The following is a 20,108-nucleotide window of genomic DNA, read 5'->3' as shown; positions in this document are numbered from 1 at the left end:
AAGAGGCTGCTCACACTGCTGTTCACCCTGTATCTGATCTAATACTGGACATACCAGGAGTGCTGAGGTAAGAAGCTGCTCACACTGCTGTCCACCACGTATCTGATCTAATACTGGAGATATCAGGGGTGCTGAGGTAAGAAGAGGCTGCTCACACTGCTGTCCTTGTTTTTCTGAATGCTGGATGACGGCAGTAACCACATACTGTCCAGCTATCTCATGGTCACTGCAACAGTCTTCCTAATGTACATGCTCCCTGGCTTGTACCTTAATAACAGAACAGGTTTCTGTCAGTGTAAGAAGACATCAGCCAATTAGTGTACTATAGTGATTAAATCCCAAAGATAAAAATTAGTGTGATTTGCTAATTAAACATATTTTGGAATTTATTCATAATATTTTCCTTTGTATATTTTTCTTCTATTCCCTGAGAGAAACCCTTATAAAATTGATGGCCTATTCCTAGGGTAGGCTATTGGTGAGGGTCTGACCATCAGAAGCCCCTGCTAATAAGCTATTTACAATAAAGGGGTTGCGCTGTAGTAATAGTGGTCTCATTTATGTGTCTATCGCTCGGCCTTTCTGCCTTGGAGTACAGCCACACTTCATAGTTATGGCAGGTGCCTGATAAATGGGATGCGGAGCGCTCGCCCTTTCAAACAGATGATCAATTGTAATGTCCCAGATAAGCTCTTTAATAGACGGCATTAAGTGTGAATGTCAGAGGGTGCGTGGGGCCGGGGATATGGGAAGTGGTTAGTGACATATACTTCCTCTCAGAACATCATCGTTGCCATTTCTCCCTCGCTTCGCTCACTTCCATTACGTCAGGGCTGCTGTTGGGAAGCAGAAAGGCTGCCTGTCTCATCAGGTAAGGGGGAAAAGCACGCAGCACTCCCACTCCCACACTGCACCAAGCTCTCTATGCAAATCACAGCCCCGGGAATTTTAACCAAATTGCTCATTCAGATGTTTTTGCCCCTCAAATTTTAGACAGCGTCAGAATCCCTTTCATATAGATGACATTTTGGAAATTCCACTGCGACCACATAGCTCAGATGTTTATAATCATAACTAGTGAGAGGCTGTTACCTGTAAGCGACTGTATGCATTATCTGTATGGACTACAACTCCCAGCATGCATGTATGGCCCTGGAATAGATTCTGGGCAGCAAAACATCCGCTGTGATATATAGTTCAATGCTATAACCTAGGAGACTCGTGCGATACTGTACAGTCTACAGGAGGGAGATTGCTTGCTTTCTCCCTCTTTTTCTTTTTCTTTCTCTCTCTTTTTCTTTCTTTCTTTATCTCTTTCTTGCTCTTTCTTTCTCTTTCTTGCTTGCTCTCTTTCTTGCTCTTTCTTTTTTTCCTTGTCTCTATTTTCTCTTTCTCTCGTTCTTTCTTGCTTGCTTTCTTTCTCTTTCTTTCTCTCTTTCTTTCTCTTTCTTTCTTTCTCTACTTCTTTCTTTCTCTCTTTCTTGCTCTCTTTCCTTCTTTCTCTTTCTTTCTCTTTCTTTCTTTATCTCTTTCTTGCTCTCTTTCTTTTTTTTCCTTCTCTCTATTTTTTCTCTTTCTTTCTCTCGTTCTTTCTCTCTCGGGGCCCTAACTATTTCTATCAGACATGGCGAGGCTGCTGTACTCTTGTTTTTATAGTGTGCAGTCCTAGCACCATGCGCCTGTTCACACATGCTACGTTCTGTCAGGAGGCACTGTTCAGTCTGTTTTTTTGGAGTATACTATTGGAGATCGTGACAGCCTCTCTATCTGGCTGAATAGTCTTCCCATTAGCTTAAGGAGTCACGCAGACGTTTATACAAACCCGTCCGACCTTGGAGCGCAGTGCACGGACTGGCTGCAGCTCTCCCGACCCAAGTGTGACACCTTCATGTATTTCTATGAGGCAGTCCTCCTCGGGTCGGTAGATTTGTGACCAGTACGTTTATTAGTGGTCTGCGCTCATACAAATTTGCGCAGACGTCTGTGTGAGCACTACGGCTGTTTTTAATAAGCATTGGCTCCTACTTGCCCTTTAATTTGTAGGTTTTGTCCCAGGAGATCCATGGCTAAAATAGTTATGGTCCCTACCGAGAAAGGAATGTCTTGTGGCTAGTGGGCTCACAAGAACTGGACTTGTCTAAATAGCAGTAAGGCTATGTTCACACGTTGCGTTTTTGCTTTGTTTTTCCTTTCCTGTTCGAAGTTGAGGCAAAAAAGCAGGTTTTGCTGCGTTTTCGTTGCCTCTTGTGTATGCTGATAAAGTTTAGTGCCCCAAAAATCATGTTTTCCAAATCAGTCAGGAAAATAAAACCAATATATGTGTGTACGAGATATCTGAAATCTCATAGACTTTGCTGGTACTGTAAAACGCAGCTTAAAGTTTGCATAAAAAAGAGTGGCAAAAAAAATGCAATGTGTGAACATAGCCTAATGCAGTATCTTAGCTTTTACAAAGGCTGCTGTATTCTTTAGTTTGTATATTTGGCAGTCACAGCAGCTTGAACCTGTTCACACATGCTTCATTAAGGGGTGCTGGTCGTTTTTTTTTTTAATCTATGTATACATCCATCTATGTACAAACCAGTGCAGCAATACACTGCTGAATTGAGCTACAGTAAGTGTGAACGTTCATTATATGCCCGTACTGTACTCACGAGCTAGTGCACACGTTGGCCAACGTCCACCTATGTGTCCAGAGTTTGTGTTTTCCCAAAGCTGTAAATAATCCAGAGACATTTATGTTTTCTGCCCCAACACATAACCTGTCCCTGCCTGGAAAAGCCATGATTTACCATCAGAATAAGCATCCACATCATAAAAAAAACAGCGGCCTTGTGTAGAAGGAATCTTGTGATGTACAGTAGGTTCAGTGATCCTGGAACAAAGAACGTAATCCTCTAATCTTCTGCCGATTCCGTACTGCAAGGGTTTACCCTAGAGATGGGGCACATACTTCGTAGGACCCTGGTAATGGCCATGTCTCGTCCATGACTTTTGGACGAGAGCTCTGTGAACTACCTCCCAGCATCCCCGACGGCTCTTTCGATTAGCCATCTTGGCGTGACGTCATTGTTGTGGCTTGATACACACACGACATCGCGCCGGGCCAGACGAATCAAAAGTGGAGCCACAGATTCTGGAAAGTAGGAGGCAGCTTGCAGAGCTCCCTTCCACAAAGTACTTGCCACCCAGCTTGGGTCCTGCAATTTTTTTGCTCATATATTTTCATAAACCAAGAAAGAAGAAAACCGAGAGACTATCAAAGAGGTACAGTGTAAATAAATAGGATTAAAAGTACCCTTATTTCCTTGTATATGGGCATGTGGTAGCACAGATGGCGCTCACACAAAATTAAAATAAATTGCACAAAGCAGCATATAATATTAGGCAGAGAACAGCATAATTGCAATGGGCCTTTATTGAAGGTGTATCAGTGATAATAATAGATATTGTTAGATACAGCCTCTAATAAACTTTGCACAGACCTCAATATAAAGTGCACTGGTGCTAGTAATTTATTACTGGTCCCCAACAATGGACGAAACCATGAAAGAAGTAAAAAAAAAAATTGTCATATAGAACAATCGGCAAGACCAGACAAAATGTCTCATATCGATAGCCAAATTTAGTTATAGTGTATTGTTCCCATCAATCATGAACACTGTAGGGGGCAATGATATTGCTGTGATACTTCATGAGTAGGTATACATAACAATTGGATCTGTAGAAAGCTGCTAATGGTGTGAGCGCTATATATATATGTGTTCCACACATACGCCACCCCCTGACGAAGGCTATGTCCGAAACGTACGTTGGGGTTCCGCACCACATCGTTAGCAGCTTTTTACAAATCCAATTGGTATGTATACCTACTCATGTAGTATTGTGTAAAAATCTGTTGTTGTGTGATATATTATTATAATTTTGTATGAACGCCTTCTGTGACACCACATGTCCATATACACCAAAATAAATGTATTTTTAATTAGATTTACTTGTACTGTAACTCTTTGACCGTCTCACTCTTTTCTTCTATGGAATAGAAAATGAAGCAATTTTACTAATAGTTTTGTTAAAACTAAAATATACAGCTGGTTTATGTCTAACGCTCCATTACGTAGTGTGATGGAAATGGACAAGAACGAAAACTTGGACCTGTAGAGTAATCGTATGGTCCAATACCACCTGAGGACACAGTGACCAATTTTCTCTAATTGATCATTAATGTTTAAAGACTGAAGGTTTTTAAAATCGGCAGCGCATATTATAATAATACTGCACCAAATTATATCTATAAGCACAATGGGAATAACTAGGAGGGCCACAAACTATAGGGTCATCATTAGAACTGTAGATCAATACCAGAGCCCATCAATGTCTCCATTTAGTAAGACCCTCATGGTAATTATATTAGTGATGGAAGGCACAGGTCTGGACCCACAGACAATTAGATCTCCAGAAGTATCTTGGCCAATGAATGAGTGGTGATCATATTGACAAATGTGATTGTGATGCTATGACATATAGATCTTGAAATGTGTCACAAATAGGTTAAGGTTCTGGAGTCCTATAGCACCTTAACATTTGAAGTTCTAGGATCTTGTCACTTTGATGCTTGGTGCTCTAGTACTATAGGACACTGACACCTAGTATGTCAAGATTAACTCATGAACTATGAGTGGTTGCCTTAAAGAGAAATTCCGGTTTAAACAATTTATCACCTACATCCTGGTTAGAACGGTGGATGTCCAACCATCCATCAAGTTCAGTCCTAATATAGTTCATTCCCAACTACCATTCCAATCAAACTCAGTCTTGCCATGAGGTTGGGAAGGTAGCTAATAGAGACCCTCAGTCTAGTGATGGTAAGGGCCCCATTAGTTGGACCGCCACCGATCTAATAGTAAATAGGTGATAAATATTATAGGCTACAATAAAGGGAAATTTACATCCACTTTTTTGAGTTACTGATATTTTGCCAAATTTCTGTGTCGAGAAGACATTTTATTAAGGTTGGGGTTCCATCTGATATTAAAACCTGGAGCTTTAGTAATGAGGCGTATTAGACCTTGGTGCCCATTATACACATTACTGAGACTCCAGATCTGTCTCACATCTGGACCACCAAGCACTGTGGTCTCATGGCTGGTTCCAGTTGACCACCACACATAGTTTATTAATTTGGTAATTTTGTAGGGTTTCTGGCTTTACAAAATTTACCTAGAACCCAAATTGTTTGCAAGTATAAGAAAACTTTCTAAATAAACTATTTCCTTACTTCGTGGTATGTTGAAACTATTTCTTGACAACCATTACATTTTTAACAAAAATTAGATTCGAAGTTTTACGTGAGAGGAAATGACCTGTGTACATAGTAAAGTGGGTTTACACCACAAATGAGAAATCTAACCCTTTTTTCAGACAAAAGACCTCATTTCCTGAACCATTTAGTTCCTCACTTGTAGGAAAAAAATACAATACTTACCAGACATGTGTTCGGATGTAGCATCAAGTATTGTCAGTGTATGTAGATCACATACTTCCTTTGCTCCCTCCTGCCTGGCTCTGGTATACCATGTCTTTGTGGTTAATTTGCTTCTGAGATCTGTAGGCTTCTAATCTCCATTCTGCTGTTCAGCTTGTCAGAAGTGAAAAAAAAAGTCAGCCCCAAAGAGTAAAAGACCCTTTTATAGATGAGTAAAAATGAGTAATCCTTTTTTCGATATTCCCCGCCCATTCTTCTCGGAAAACAGAAAAAAACTTTACTTAGATAATCTATAGAACAGCATGGACTTTCCTAGTGTATGATATTTGCAAGAAAAGAAGTGAAATATGAAGAAAAGTTCCTGTCTGAGACGTTGTGAATGAATGACCTATGACTGTGCTTTCCCAATGTTCTCACAAGAATTTTGGTAAAATTTTGGTATGATAAATTACATTTTTAAATTTTTAATTTATTCTTGTATAAAAAAAGTATTAAAAATAAAAACATAAACACCATAAAAATTGTAAAAAAAAAATGCAAATAAAAAGAAAAACTTACATTGTAATACAACATTAAGTACAGATGTAGTATTCATGGAGTTAAGTGCTAATATTATTGATGCCTAATTAAATATTCTATCGGAAAAGTGATCCTGTCCATTTTTCGTATTAAATGCAGGATTAAACTCGAGTAGACAAGCCAACTGATCCTACTACAGGATGAGAAAAGTAGCCAGTAGCCTAGAACACTATTCATAAAAAGTACGGAAGAGGTAAATTAGCTATATTAATCAGTGTTTGATTTAGCATATTTTACATACAGTAGATATCTAAAGTATATTTGCATAATTAATAGGTACTATATTATTATTAGGTACTATTAAGAGTCCTATAAATGGAAAATCCTTGAGTTTTCCTACACCCAGAGGTTTTTCAATATAGATGAAAATCCCTTCAGGGATTTTACTGGGTTTTCCTCTTTGCAAGTAATGAGGAGAGAAAAAAATTTAGAGATTTTGCATTCTGTAAATTGCAATTAATTTGATCCTTTTGGTTCATTAGGTTCAGGCCCATTTTTGTCACTAGGCACAGGAGGTCCGGTGCCTAGGGCGGCGGGTTGAAAGGGGTGGTGCCAATGGCAAAATAAAAAATAAATTAAAAAAATGTTTCAATCACGCTCCCCTTCTCCAGACTGAAGACTGGCATCTTTCCGGAGGAGTGAGGGGGAGTGGTGCATTCATTTGTATTTGTGTCTTAAGACACAAATACAAATGAACTTCCGTGTGCGACGGCACTTCTGGGGTCAGTGGAGCACAAATCAGCTCCCTAACCCCACATGGTGCGGCAAACGCATGCTGTTGACTTCACGACAGCACAATGAGGACATCAATGCAGAGTGCCGTGCAGGAAGACAAGCCGGAGCTTGGAGCAGATAATCACTCACAGAGCCAAAGATGCAGCGGGGTGGAGGGGAGTTTTGCGCTGTATGGAGAACATGAGGCGATGAGGGGCAATTGTGCTGTATGGAGAACATGGGGGGGCAGGGGAGGACTCCATATTGAGAACATTGGGGGATGAGAGGGGGATTGTATGAAGAACATGGGGGGGGCAGGGGAGGACTCCATATTGAGAAAATGGGTGGGAGGAGAGGGGCGATTGCTCTGTATGGAGAACATGAGGTGTCAGGAAAGGGCTCCATATTAAGAACATGGGGGATTGTGCTGTATGGAGAACATGAGGGTGTCAGGGGATGACTCCATATTGAGAAAATAGGTGGGAGGAGAGGGTCGATTGCTCTGTATGGAGAACATGGGGTGTCAGGGAAGGGCTCCATATTGAGAACATGAGGGGATGAGAGGAGGATTGTGCTGTATGGAGAACATGGGGTGTCAGGGGATGACTCCGTATTGAGAACATGAGGGGTTGAAAAGGGAGGACTGTTCTGCATGAAGAACGTGGGGGCATCAGAGGTGGACTCCATATTGAGAACATGGGGGGAGGAGTGTGGATTGTGCTGCATGGAGAACATGGGGGAGGAGGAGGACTGTATATTGAGAACATGGAGAGGAACTTTGTATGGAGAATATGGGGGGGAGGAACTCTGTATGGAGAACATAAGGGGCTGGGGACTCTGTTTGAATCAAGAACATGGGGGGGTGGGGACTCTGTATGGAGAACATGAGGGTGGCTTGGTATGGAGAGGACATTTTGGTGGGAATATTTTATAGGAAATTTATAGAGATAATAGTGTGGAGACCATGTACCATTAATGAGACAGTGAGGGGTCATTTTTTGTGCAGGGAGCACAATGAGAGACAATTATTTATTTAGGGGCACAACATATGGCTTATTTAGGGCACAGCGTGGGAGGTTATTTTTATTCAGGAACATAATGACACTTATTTTTAAGAATGTCAGAATGTGCTGCAGAAGCCGGGAGAAGAGGGAAGCCTGTAGAGATGAGCTGTGGCTGTGAGAAGTTATCATGGAGTGAAGTACTTAGATGTAAGGTGCATTTACATTACTCAGTTGCAGCTTTTAAACAACCGCTGAGCAGCGCAGAGGCCCATCTACAGTCGCTTAATAACCTGTTTACAGGATATGGCCTCACCTTCATGTGCACAGAATGATCAGTAACATGATCGTCCTGTGCACATACAAAAGCATTGTTCACAGCAGCACGTGTGTATGGGTCGCCCTCCCAGGGCTGTGCGGTACTCGGTACCGGGCCGGTATCAGCGGGATGTGTCACAGCAGCAGGGACCCGGTCCGTGGCCCTGGGTGCCCAAGTAATGGGGGAATGTAATGGTTTGAATGAATAGTTCGTGACGCCACCTGTGGTGTTCGGCAAGTGAGATGTTAGGCCGACGCTGCATGCAGATCCTCTGGGGCTGGTGGTGTGTTGCAGCCAAGATGGTGAAGCTCCCCACAGGTGGAGCTGTAGCCCCAGGGCAGTGTAGGTGTGGGGGAAGAGGAGAGGCACAAGCGGTGTAGAAGCTGGTACCCAGATGTAGCGGGGCTGGATGCGTTGGTGCAAGAATGATTGGAGGACACCAGGGCTTGCAGTTCCAAAGCTTTACTCACAGTCTCTAGTACACACAGGTGCCTGCCTCCGTGCCGTGTCCTCCGGGTCAGGGACTCAGCCAACCTCCAGGCAAGATGGAATGCTCCCTTCCAACGCTCCGCCAACATGTGCCTTTCTGAACGTCTCCTCTATAGCACCTTTAAGTGTGAAGTACTCCCAGTACTGAGTTACACTGGAGTGCCTCCTGACAGATGTTCCCAAGAACTCTACTTGTACGGCAGACAGCTGTAGCCTGCTTCGGGGACTCCCTACTCCTGAGTCCCGGCTCACTATCCAAGTTGCTGTTGTGCCCCCAAGTCTTAGATGGGGGTAGAGCATTTACAGCCCACTACTCCACCGGTGTCTGCTGCAGAACTATTAGCGTCCATACAACCTCGGGGACCGGGCCCCGGCTTTGCGCTTAAAACTTCTAGGCAGGATTCTTCCTCTAACCCACGTCCTCTCTGTTCCCTTTTACTCCTTCGTTCCGTTCTAATCCCTCTCTCTTATGGAAGATCAGGTTTCAGTTCAATGTCTTTCTCCTTCTTTCCTTTCCTGTGCCAGCAGACCCAGGTCTGCTGCAGCACCTCCTTCCTCCATCCCTCTCTCAGGGATCTTCTTTCCTCACTCCTTTCTGAGTGGCTTCCTCTCCCAGACTGACCTGTAATTCTAAACCTTCCCGCTCTTTTATGTATTCTCAACTTCACCCGCCTCCCAGCACATTTCGTGTTCCAAGCAGGGAACCACCAAAGGTGCTCTGCTACTCTCTAAGCAAGGAGCCGCAATGTGGCTTTGCTCAACTACTTTGTTGTGTGGGGTGCGAGTGTTGGAGCGTGGTCAGGAGCCTCCAACTTACCTGGATGGTGGGGCACCACACCTCAGGAGGAGGTGCAGTACCTCTGTGGCGACTGAGCCTCAGGGGCGCCACATACCCCCCCGTTAAACACAGCACGTCCGCGGGCTGCAAGGCAAACAAAGTTGACAACACAGGAACATACAAAATTTTTGTAATGCTAAACAAACATTTCTTATACTAAACTTCCCAATGTGGGAGGCACTCATTCTTGAATGCTGCAAACAATTCTTAATTAACTATCTAAAATCTTAAGTCAAAAGTGGAATTTTCAATACAATATGTAATTCAAAGTGCTATTGTCTGTTACTCACTATCACTTCAGTATTCTTCATCAACACATTTCTTTCCATCTTTAATGCACATTTTCTACTTTCTTTTAACTCTGAGTGACAACCGTGGTGCCTGGTTCATCACCTACATTTTCAGCCTATGCCTTGGTGCACCATTACACCCTCCTATTTGCATATTAAAGCCATTGGCACAGCTCCTTTGGTTAGAGTCAGTGCGGTCTATGATAACTTTGCACTTCTGCGCTTGTGCCCGGACACTAGAGGAGCACAGTACCGCTGTGTCAGTGTGAATGCGTACACAATAAGTAGCGCAATCTGATGCCTGTTGCTGCCTGCTTTTGGCTGCAAACGCAATGAGGGAGGGCATTGAAGTGAGCAGACCGCACATTACAACACGTTATTCCCATCCTCACTGAAAATGCTCACTCTCTATTTCCAGGTGCACCAAGGGGCAGCCGCAGACACAGGATCCAGCAGTCAGAACGCACCCACAGCAGCTTAGCGTGCACACCCACACTGACTCTTGTGCTTGAGCGTGCTGCTGCGCTCCCCCAGAGAGAGTGCGCAAGTGCAGACAGATGAACTGATTTTAGACTGTGCTCGCGCTTACCAACAGATTGCTATCAAGACAAGGGGCTGACATTAAAAGGATACTGTCACCAGGTTTTCTCCATATAAAGTACAGCCAGCACCTATTAGCCTCTGGTACAGCATTCTGGCATGCTGTCTGTATGTCCCCAACCCCCTATGCAAGGAACAAAAATTAGCTTTTATTACACCCACAGATGGCGTGGTCTGGTCAGATGGTCTCTGGGTTTGATCCGGTGCCTTCTTACAACCACCGATCTCCTTTCCTGCTTCATGTGAATGACGCGTCCTACGTCATCATCACGGCGTCCCCTAATCTCGCTCCTGCGCAGGTGCATTTCTCTCTGCCCCGCATGCGCCAGCTTTACCTACGTTTGAGAAGAAAGCGGAGGGCACCACTAAACATTACTGCAAATATGGGTTATCCAAAAGCATGCTAAACAAGAAAGAGAAGGAAAGATACATGTCCGCCAAGTTGGGGACACCCAAAGTAAAATGAAAATATTTATAATTTTTATTAATTGGCATAAACTCATACAGCAAGAAAGACAAATAAAAACACTTAAAAACACCAAAGCATGGTAAAATATCTAGTTATGCCCATGATATGGCAATAACTAACCCACACTAGATTAAATCAGCAATACATCAGTTTGTAGCTCTTGAATATAATATATAACCCTATAAAGCAGATATATCCAAAATATTCAATGCATCAATCTAAGGCTATAATATACCCCCTTTCATCGCAGCATGTCACTAGCTGAACACTATCCAAATAGCAATGAGATTAAGAACAAAAATGATCTAAAGTGCACACGTGCAGCTAGAGTGTACCAGGTAACATGGCCCTATAAATACCCACAGATGCAAAAAATGATATATCATAAGTTGAGGATCCAAAAAAAGCACTTCTGAGCATCTGCGCTGCTTTAGTGATAAGCATTCTTCAGAAATCCATATAAATCTTTGAAGTTCTTTATTATATGTACTACAGAAACTACGCGTTTCGAGGTGACAAACCGCACCTCTTCAGGTTACAGTACAAAGTTGACAACTTTGTACTGTAACCTGAAGAAGAGGTGCGGTTTGTCACCTCGAAACGCGTAGTTTCTGTAGTACATACAGTGGGGCAAAAAAGTATTTAGTCAGTCAGCAATAGTGCAAGTTCCACCACTTAAAAAGATGAGAGGCGTCTGTAATTTACATCATAGGTAGACCTCAACTATGGGAGACAAACTGAGAAAAAAAAATCCAGAAAATCACATTGTCTGTTTTTTTTTCATTTTATTTGCATATTATGGTGGAAAATAAGTATTTGGTCAGAAACAAAATTTCATCTCAATACTTTGTGATATATCCTTTGTTGGCAATGACAGAGGTCAAACGTTTTCTGTAAGTCTTCACAAGGTTGCCACACACTGTTGTTGGTATGTTGGCCCATTCCTCCATGCAGATCTCCTCTAGAGCAGTGATGTTTTTGGCTTTTCGCTTGGCAACACGGACTTTCAACTCCCTCCAAAGGTTTTCTATAGGGTTGAGATCTGGAGACTGGCTAGGCCACTCCAGGACCTTGAAATGCTTCTTACGAAGCCACTCCTTCGTTGCCCTGGCGGTGTGCTTTGGATCATTGTCATGTTGAAAGACCCAGCCACGTTTCATCTTCAATGCCCTTGCTGATGGAAGGAGGTTTGCACTCAAAATCTCACGATACATGGCCCCATTCATTCTTTCATGTACCCGGATCAGTCGTCCTGGCCCCTTTGCAGAGAAACAGCCCCAAAGCATGATGTTTCCACCACCATGCTTTACAGTAGGTATGGTGTTTGATGGATGCAACTCAGTATTCTTTTTCCTCCAAACACGACAAGTTGTGTTTCTACCAAACAGTTCCAGTTTGGTTTCATCAGACCATAGGACATTCTCCCAAAACTCCTCTGGATCATCCAAATGCTCTCTAGCAAACTTCAGACGGGCCCGGACATGTACAGGCTTAAGCAGTGGGACACGTCTGGCACTGCAGGATCTGAGTCCATGGTGGCGTAGTGTGTTACTTATGGTAGGCCTTGTTACATTGGTCCCAGCTCTCTGCAGTTCATTCACTAGGTCCCCCCGCGTGGTTCTGGGATTTTTGCTCACCGTTCTTGTGATCATTCTGACCCCACGGGGTGGGATTTTGCGTGGAGCACCAGATCGAGGGAGATTATCAGTGGTCTTGTATGTCTTCCATTTTCTAATTATTGCTCCCACAGTTGATTTCTTCACTCCAAGCTGGTTGGCTATTGCAGATTCAGTCTTCCCAGCCTGGTGCAGGGCTACAATTTTGTTTCTGGTGTCCTTTGACAGCTCTTTGGTCTTCACCATAGTGGAGTTTGGAGTCAGACTGTTTGAGGGTGTGCACAGGTGTCTTTTTATACTGATAGCAAGTTTAAACAGGTGCCATTACTACAGGTAATGAGTGGAGGAAAGAGGAGACTCTTAAAGAAGAAGTTACAGGTCTGTGAGAGCCAGAAATCTTGATTGCTTGTTTCTGACCAAATACTTATTTTCCACCATAATATGCAAATAAAATGAAAAAAAACAGACAATGTGATTTTCTGGATTTTTTTTTCTCAGTTTGTCTCCCATAGTTGAGGTCTACCTATGATGTAAATTACAGACGCCTCTCATCTTTTTAAGTGGTGGAACTTGCACTATTGCAGACTGACTAAATACTTTTTTGCCCCACTGTATAATAAAGAACTTCAAAGATTTATATGGATTTCTGAAGAATGCTTATCACTAAAGCAGCGCGGATGCTCAGAAGTGCTTTTTTTGGATCCTCAACTTATGATACCTAGTGGACGCTGCCCACCTGCACGAGCTCTGCAGCAGCTATATGACTGCAACAAACGTTGAGAGTGGTTGTGTCTGAACACAACCCATAAAGGGTGAGTACTCCAGAGTACTTTTATATTTTAATTGATTTATACCAGGTGAAGCCCTATGTCTGCGCCCCCGCCCTTGTTTTCTCTTAAAAAATGATATATGAAAATCAATGAAGACAAAAAAATCATTGCTTGGAATACATCCATGAAGCACAGCATTGAATTCAAACCTAGTGGTGTACACATGGAGGATTCATAGATGGAGCTGTATAAGCTGAAATAACCTAGGAGGGTGCAGACCACACGCGTATCACCACCAGCATTTGTGGCTTCTTCAGGGGTAATGTCCTCATAGGACATGCTTTGCTGTCCGCTCACCATCCTGGTAGCTCTTCTCTGAACTTGCTCCAGTTTTTCAATGTCTTTTTTTTAAATGTGCCCAGAACTGGACACGGTATTCCAGATGAGGTCTGACCATGGAGGAGTAGAGGGGTATAATAACTTCAAGTGATCTAGACTCTATGCTAGAGATCAGAGATGTCCAGCGGATCAGACTGCGCCATCTGGGGATGTGATAAAAGCTTTTTTGCGGCTTGTATAGGGGATTGGGGACATATATACAGCTTTCAGAATGCTGCAACAGAGGGCGTAAAAGTGCTGGCCGTACTTTATATGGGAAAAACCTGGTGGCAGCTTCCTTGTAATTTTCAAATGTCAGGTGCTAACGGTACACTGAGGCTTAGGCCGCGCCAAGGAGGCACAGAAGAGTCTTCATGTGCATATTACATAAATGTCTATTTTTCAGCAAATATTACGCTAAACTGTATATGCCTGGTATTATTTTAGTAGGGACTATGTCCCCTTTGTTACTTTTTATGCAGTCTAATTTGGGGTGACAGATTTGCTTTCATGAAGCTTAAAATTCAATTCACCTAACAAGTGAAAGTTTTTCTCGTGCATCGGGTGATTGACAGCCTGTTTAGATAGATCGATAATCAGGTTCCCATTATCGGCTGCAGTGTCAATGGGGTTGTCTGGTCTAAAACTACAAATCTGCAGAAACTCTAAGTGACTGCAGACCTGTTGTGAGTCCTCACATCACGCACTGCTTGCTGTGAGGATTTTCTCGTGTCAGCATTGGGAACGGCGGTAATGTGACTGCAAGTAAGTGATTTCCATACTTCCAGCCACAATCCGACTATGCAAGTAAATTGAGCAAGGCCGCAACCCTCTAGTCAGATTGTGGCTCGGGAATATGTATATCACATGACTGCTGTTCCCAACACTGACACCGGAGAATCCTCACAGCAAACAGTGCGTGCGATGATAGGTTTCACAACTCTGCAGTCACATAGTGACTGCAGATTTGTAGTTTTAGGCCAACAACCCCTTTAATGCTGGATTGTTTCAAGCTGGAAAGTTATCCCCTATCCGCAGGTGGTTGAACCCCCAGCATATCCAAAAACTGGAGCAAGAGGTCGATAATCCGCAATAGCGCTCTATTCATTCTTAATGGGAGTGCCGGAGATTTCTGAGTACTGATCTTTGGTGTTCCCATTAGAATGAATGGCGCAGTAGTGTGGATGTCTCTGCGTCATTCAACTGGGGCTCTCTAGATCCCCAATTCCCAGGATCGATGGGAACCACGTTGGTTGGACCACCAGTGATCGGAATATAATTCCCTATCCCGTGAATAGGGAATAACTTTCAAACTTGAGATACCCGCTTTAAAGGGTATCTAAACTTTTGGGATATTTTTTATGTGTTACACTCATTCTGAACAGATCACTGGGTCACCCAGTTCTGAGGCCCCCACCAGTCTCTAAATAAAGACCTCCTAGAAGACAGCAGCTCAGGAGGAAGGAGAGAAGTGCCTAGTGGATCCAGTGAGTAGAAAGTCACAGTCCTTTCTCCTGAGCTGTGGACTTCTAAGAGGTCTTTTCAGCATCGTTGGGGATCTCAGGTCCCACTCCATGATGCCCCTTCTCCACACTGCGCCAACTTCAGACTACGTCCAATTTGAGAATTAATGGACCTAACACATATAAGATTTCTTCCAAAAGTTGTTACTCTTTAAATGTTAAAAAAGCTCCTGCCAAGGACTGAGCAGTACTGTGGTTCCTGTATGGTCCACAGTCTGAGGATGACTGGTAACAACTTCAAGCATCTCCTTACAATTGTTAAGGGCATACTGGGAGTTGTAGGTTAAGGTGATACAATTGTATATGGGGCTGACCTAACACTACCATTGAATGCTGTACTAAACTTGGCAATGTATTTATGCACTGATGGAGGTTCTGGTGATGCATTGCTGTACTAACGATGGTTGTGGTGATGTATTACTGCACTGAAGGAGTTTCTGGTGGCGTATTACTGCACGGACAGTGGGACTGGTGCTATATTACTGTATTGATGGTGGTTCTGGTGATTTACTGCACTGACAATGGTTTTGGTGATGTATTACTGGACTGATGGCGGTTCTGATTATGTATTACTGTATTGCCAGAGGTTCTGTGTGCACATACCCTTAAGCCCCCGACACACACAGCGAGATCGCTAGCGAGATCGCTGCTGAGTCACAAGTTTTGTGACGCAACAGCGATCTCACCAGCGATCTTGCTGTGTGTGACATGTATCAGCGACCGGCCCCCCCCGCCGGGTATCGCTGATCGTGCTCGAAAGCCCTGGACATTTTTTTGATCATTGGTCTCCCGCTGGCCAGCATGCATCGCTGCGTGTGTCACTTAGTTACCCGCTGTGTACCTTAGATACCAGCGTGCTGGCGCTGGGAGCTGATATCCAAGGTAAACAGCGGGTTTCTAAGCGCCGTCGCTGGTCCTGATCGCTGCTGAGATCTGCTTGTTTGGCAGCTCACCAGCGATCATGTAGCGACACACCAGCGATCCTGACAAGGTCATATCGTTGTCGGGATCGTTGGTGCGTCGTTGTGTGACGGGGCCCTTAGTCTGACTGATCAGTAGGGGGTGTGACCACTTAAAGTGCCTAGGGCAGCATGAATGCCAAATACAGCCCTGATTAGGTTCATGCTGACTGAACCATTGGCAGAATAAATCAGACACAAGCCACACGATTGCATCTAGATATGTTTTACTCAATTCAGAATACTTGCTGAAGGGTATATGCTCATTTTGAGTTTCTTTTTGTTTTCTTTTTTTATCTTGGGTTTTGTATGTTCATCACTGACCTCCAGATACTAGGCAATGTACAGTTGAGTATTGTAGAGACCTCTACTAAGCTGGGTACCTTGTTTGTTGGGCATTTTCTTGAAAAATGGTACAAAGTAGCTGTAAGGCAGCCAGGATGGTAGTCGTGGCAACAAGCTATAGTGTTCCCACACCCTGGCGCCCCACAGATGAAATACAATGTCCCTTCTGCTGCATGTGCAGTGTGCACAGCAGTACACTCACATTTACTGTCAGAGTCCCCTCAGCTTCTGTTACTCTAGCTCTGCATCCACGAGCTCCACAAGCCATTACAGAGACAATGTCCTTTTTCAACAGTTCAACTTTACTTAGCAGTAGGGTATCTATCACATATGCAGCACAGTGTACAGAGTGGCATCTCTACAGCTTTCCCTGCCTTCCTGGCAATCTTTGTTCCTTTTGGCAATCCCTGCCTCGTTGCACAATCTCTGTCATGTTGCAGCATTCTCTGCTCTTCCTGGACAATCCCTGTCCTATTCCAGCAATCACTGCTTCTTCCTGGACAATCCCTGTCCCATCCATGCTTTCAGGCCCATCAGCTTCCTACCATTCTCCTGGTCCGGCTTCGAATTAAAGGGTAAAAGGCTTGTCATCTCCGTTTCACCTAGTCCCTGCCGTAAGCTACGGTCCTGTTTAAGCTGGTGACTGCCTGCACGACACTTAGCCTGGAGCCCCTTCTTGCCAGAGCAACCTTATCCACACTGCTGTCAGACTGTCTCCACTCACTGCTGCATTGGCTCTGCACTTCTTGTCCTGGGCAAGGCTGCCAGGGCTCTGCTCGCTAACCAGGAAGTGTCTACACTATATCCCCACTGTTCTGCACTATACTACTCTGTAACTCCTCCCAGTCTAGAAAACCCCTATACTGACTAAACCTAGGCTAATACTCATTTTCCCTATCTCTGGTATGCCCCCTTTATTTTAATCCCACTATTTTCCAATACTACCTTCTGTTCTATTCCTATTCTGTACATAACACATATAAAATACATTCACATTGCAGGAAATGAACACATTAACACTTGTAAGCGCTATGGAACCGCATGTAATAAATGTGAACAGTGTCCAAAGAGGGGGAGGCTTGTGACGGCGTCGGTCACCTCCTTACACTCCTCCCTTCTAAAATATGGTCATTCTCGACCATGGCGCCACCTGTAACTTAAAACTGTTAGCATTTTTAAAACATTTAACACATTTATACAGTCTATGTCCAATGCTGCCGGTGGGTCACCTGTAACCCCGGTCCCACTTGGTTGCGACCCTGGAATCAAAGAGTTCAAGTTCCTTTAACATGGGTATGACTTACCCTGGTCCCTTGCTCTTGGGACCCACACAAGCATTGTGCTTACTGGCGCCAGTCCAGGCCCATAGGCCAGTCTTTTCCTACTCTAGGTATCCAAACACAGGAAGTCCATATAAACAAATACACTGGCTCAGTGGCCAACTCAGCAACAGTCCATATAGTTCTGACCCGGCTCGCTCTTCAGGCCCTCCTGCTCTTATGTTTCCCCCCTCCCTCCTTTAACAGAGTACAGTCCTTTTAAAACAAGTGCACTGCTTTTATGCTCTCAGAGGGCAGTCCAGGGTTAAAACTGCACAGCATTTGAATCAATCACACACAGTCCATTCTGGTAGCAGAAGTTGATTAACCTCTTCAGGGTTTTGGTCCCGTAATCCAGCAGGGGATGCGTAACGTGCGCAAAGAAACTTGGAGGAGGGGAAAAAAAAACAAAGTCACTTAACTGCACCTACACCTGGTCCTGGTGCCACTCAGGGCTCCTTGCCCTTCAGAAGGCAGGGAACAGTCTCTCATCCTTTTTTCACTTGGTGCAACTAGCAGAATGCTTTCCACTTAATGGGGTTACTCTCCTCAATGACTCCCACCACCCACCGGGCCTCTTCTGCTGTGGGAGCCCAGGGTTCATCTAAGTAGCCATCGCGGGGATATGTGGAGACCAGAGAAGGTTGAGGGACAGGAGATGATGCGGGGACTGGGTAGGGGGTAGGCGTCGCACTCACTGTGGCAGTATCCAGCTGCGACGGTCCTCCACTGTAGCCATGCAAACTCGGGATTATGGTCCCGACGGTCCCTCTTTCCACTGCTTCCTCTATCTCGACCGCTTCTTCCGGCCACTCTGGCTCAGGATTCTCCGCATCAGCGGCACTCCGGCTCCCGACGATCTTCCTCACTGGCTGGTTGAACGGGAACCATTCTTCCAGAAGCAGTAACCGATCCTTCTCTTCCATATCCCATCCATCCATCCGTGGGTGGAGCCACTTCCAGCTGTCCACCTGTTTTTCAAGAATCTGCAGCAGGGGTCGGGGCTTCTTCTATCTTTCCTACGCCCATCCCGGGAGGGCACCAGTCACTAGGGTACATGGCCTTGGCTCAGGCCACTGCTTCTGCCAAGCTGGTCTTTGCACCCTTTTCTGTTTAGGATGCCCATGATGGGTGGCACCACCCTCATTTTTTGCGCCACAGAATCGCCATCTTCATGTCAGTGTTCGGCACCATTTTTAAGTCTCTAACGGCCGCCATCTTTGCCATTTTCAAGGCTCCGATTACGCCAATTCTATAAGGCGGTCAGGGTGGTAGTCGTGGCAACGAGCTGTAGTCTTCCAACACCCTGGTGCCCCACAGATGAAATACAATTTCCCTTCTGCTGCATGTGCACTGAATGCAGCAGTACACTCACATTTACTGTCAGAGTCCCCTCAGCTTCTGTTATTCTAGCTCCGCATCCATGAGCTCCACAAACAATTTGAGAGACAATGTCCTTTTTCAACAGTTAAACTTTACTCAGCAGTAGGGTATCATCACATATGCAGCACAATCTACACAGAGTGGCATCTCTCTCCAGCTTTCCCTGCCTTCCTGGCAAACTCTGTTCCTTCTTGCAATCCCTGCCTCGCTTCTGGCAGTCCCTGACTCGTTGGACAATCCCTGTCCTATTCCAGCAATCACTGCTTCTTCCTGGACAATCCCTGTCCTATTCCAGAAATCACTGCTTCTTCCTGGACAATCCCTGTCCTATTCCAGCAATCACTGCTTCTTCCTGGATAATCCCTGTCCTGTCCATCCTTTCAGGCCCACCAGCTTCCTACCATTCTCCTGGTCTGCCTTTGAATTAAATTGTAACAGGCTCGCCATCTCAGCTTCACCTAGTCCCTGCCATAAGCTTTGGATCTTCCTTGGAACAGTTCTGTTTAAGCTGGTGACTGCCTGCACGACACTCAGTCTGGGGCCCCTTCTTGCTAAAGTAACCTTATCCCCATGGCTGTCAGACTGTCTCCACTCACTGCTGCATTGGCTCTGCATTTCTTGCCCTGGGCAAGGCTGCCAGGGCTCTGCTCACTAACCAGAAAATGTCTACCCTATATCCCCACTGTTCTGCACTACACTACTCTGTAACTCCTCCCAGTCTAGAAAACCCCTATACTGACTAAACCTAGGCTAATACCTTATTCCCTATCTCAAGTATTCCCACTCTATTCTAATCCCACTATTGTCCTATACTACATTCTATTCTATTCCTAATTCTGTACATAACACATATCAAATGCATTCACATTGCAGGAAATGAACACATTAACACTTGTAAACGCTATGGAGCTGCATTTAATAAATGTGAACAGTGTCCAAAGAGGGGGAGGCATGTGACGGCCTCTGTCATCTCCTTACATAGCATCACACACAGCATCTCGGCACAATACCTCATCTGTAATAAACCAAGA

At 44.5% G+C, this 20,108-nt stretch overlaps 1 long non-coding RNA gene across 1 annotated transcript in view; it reads left to right on the top strand.

Moving 5' to 3' along the window:
* Positions 1 to 557: 557 nt before the first annotated feature.
* LOC141097378 (uncharacterized) overlaps positions 558 to 20,108 on the top strand; it is a 133,907-nt gene continuing 114,356 nt past the window's right edge. The window contains exon 1 of the long non-coding RNA XR_012233937.1: positions 558 to 871. This is a non-coding gene — a long non-coding RNA (uncharacterized lncRNA). The remainder of the gene's footprint in view (positions 872 to 20,108) is intronic.

The sequence above is a fragment of the Dendrobates tinctorius genome, unplaced genomic scaffold (genome assembly GCF_039654945.1).
Source record: "Dendrobates tinctorius isolate UK_male_01 unplaced genomic scaffold, ASM3965494v1 ptg000084l, whole genome shotgun sequence".
Taxonomy (NCBI): domain Eukaryota; kingdom Metazoa; phylum Chordata; class Amphibia; order Anura; family Dendrobatidae; genus Dendrobates; species Dendrobates tinctorius.
Note: the sequence above shows the minus strand (reverse complement) of the source record. Positions and strands in the feature narration are given on the sequence as shown.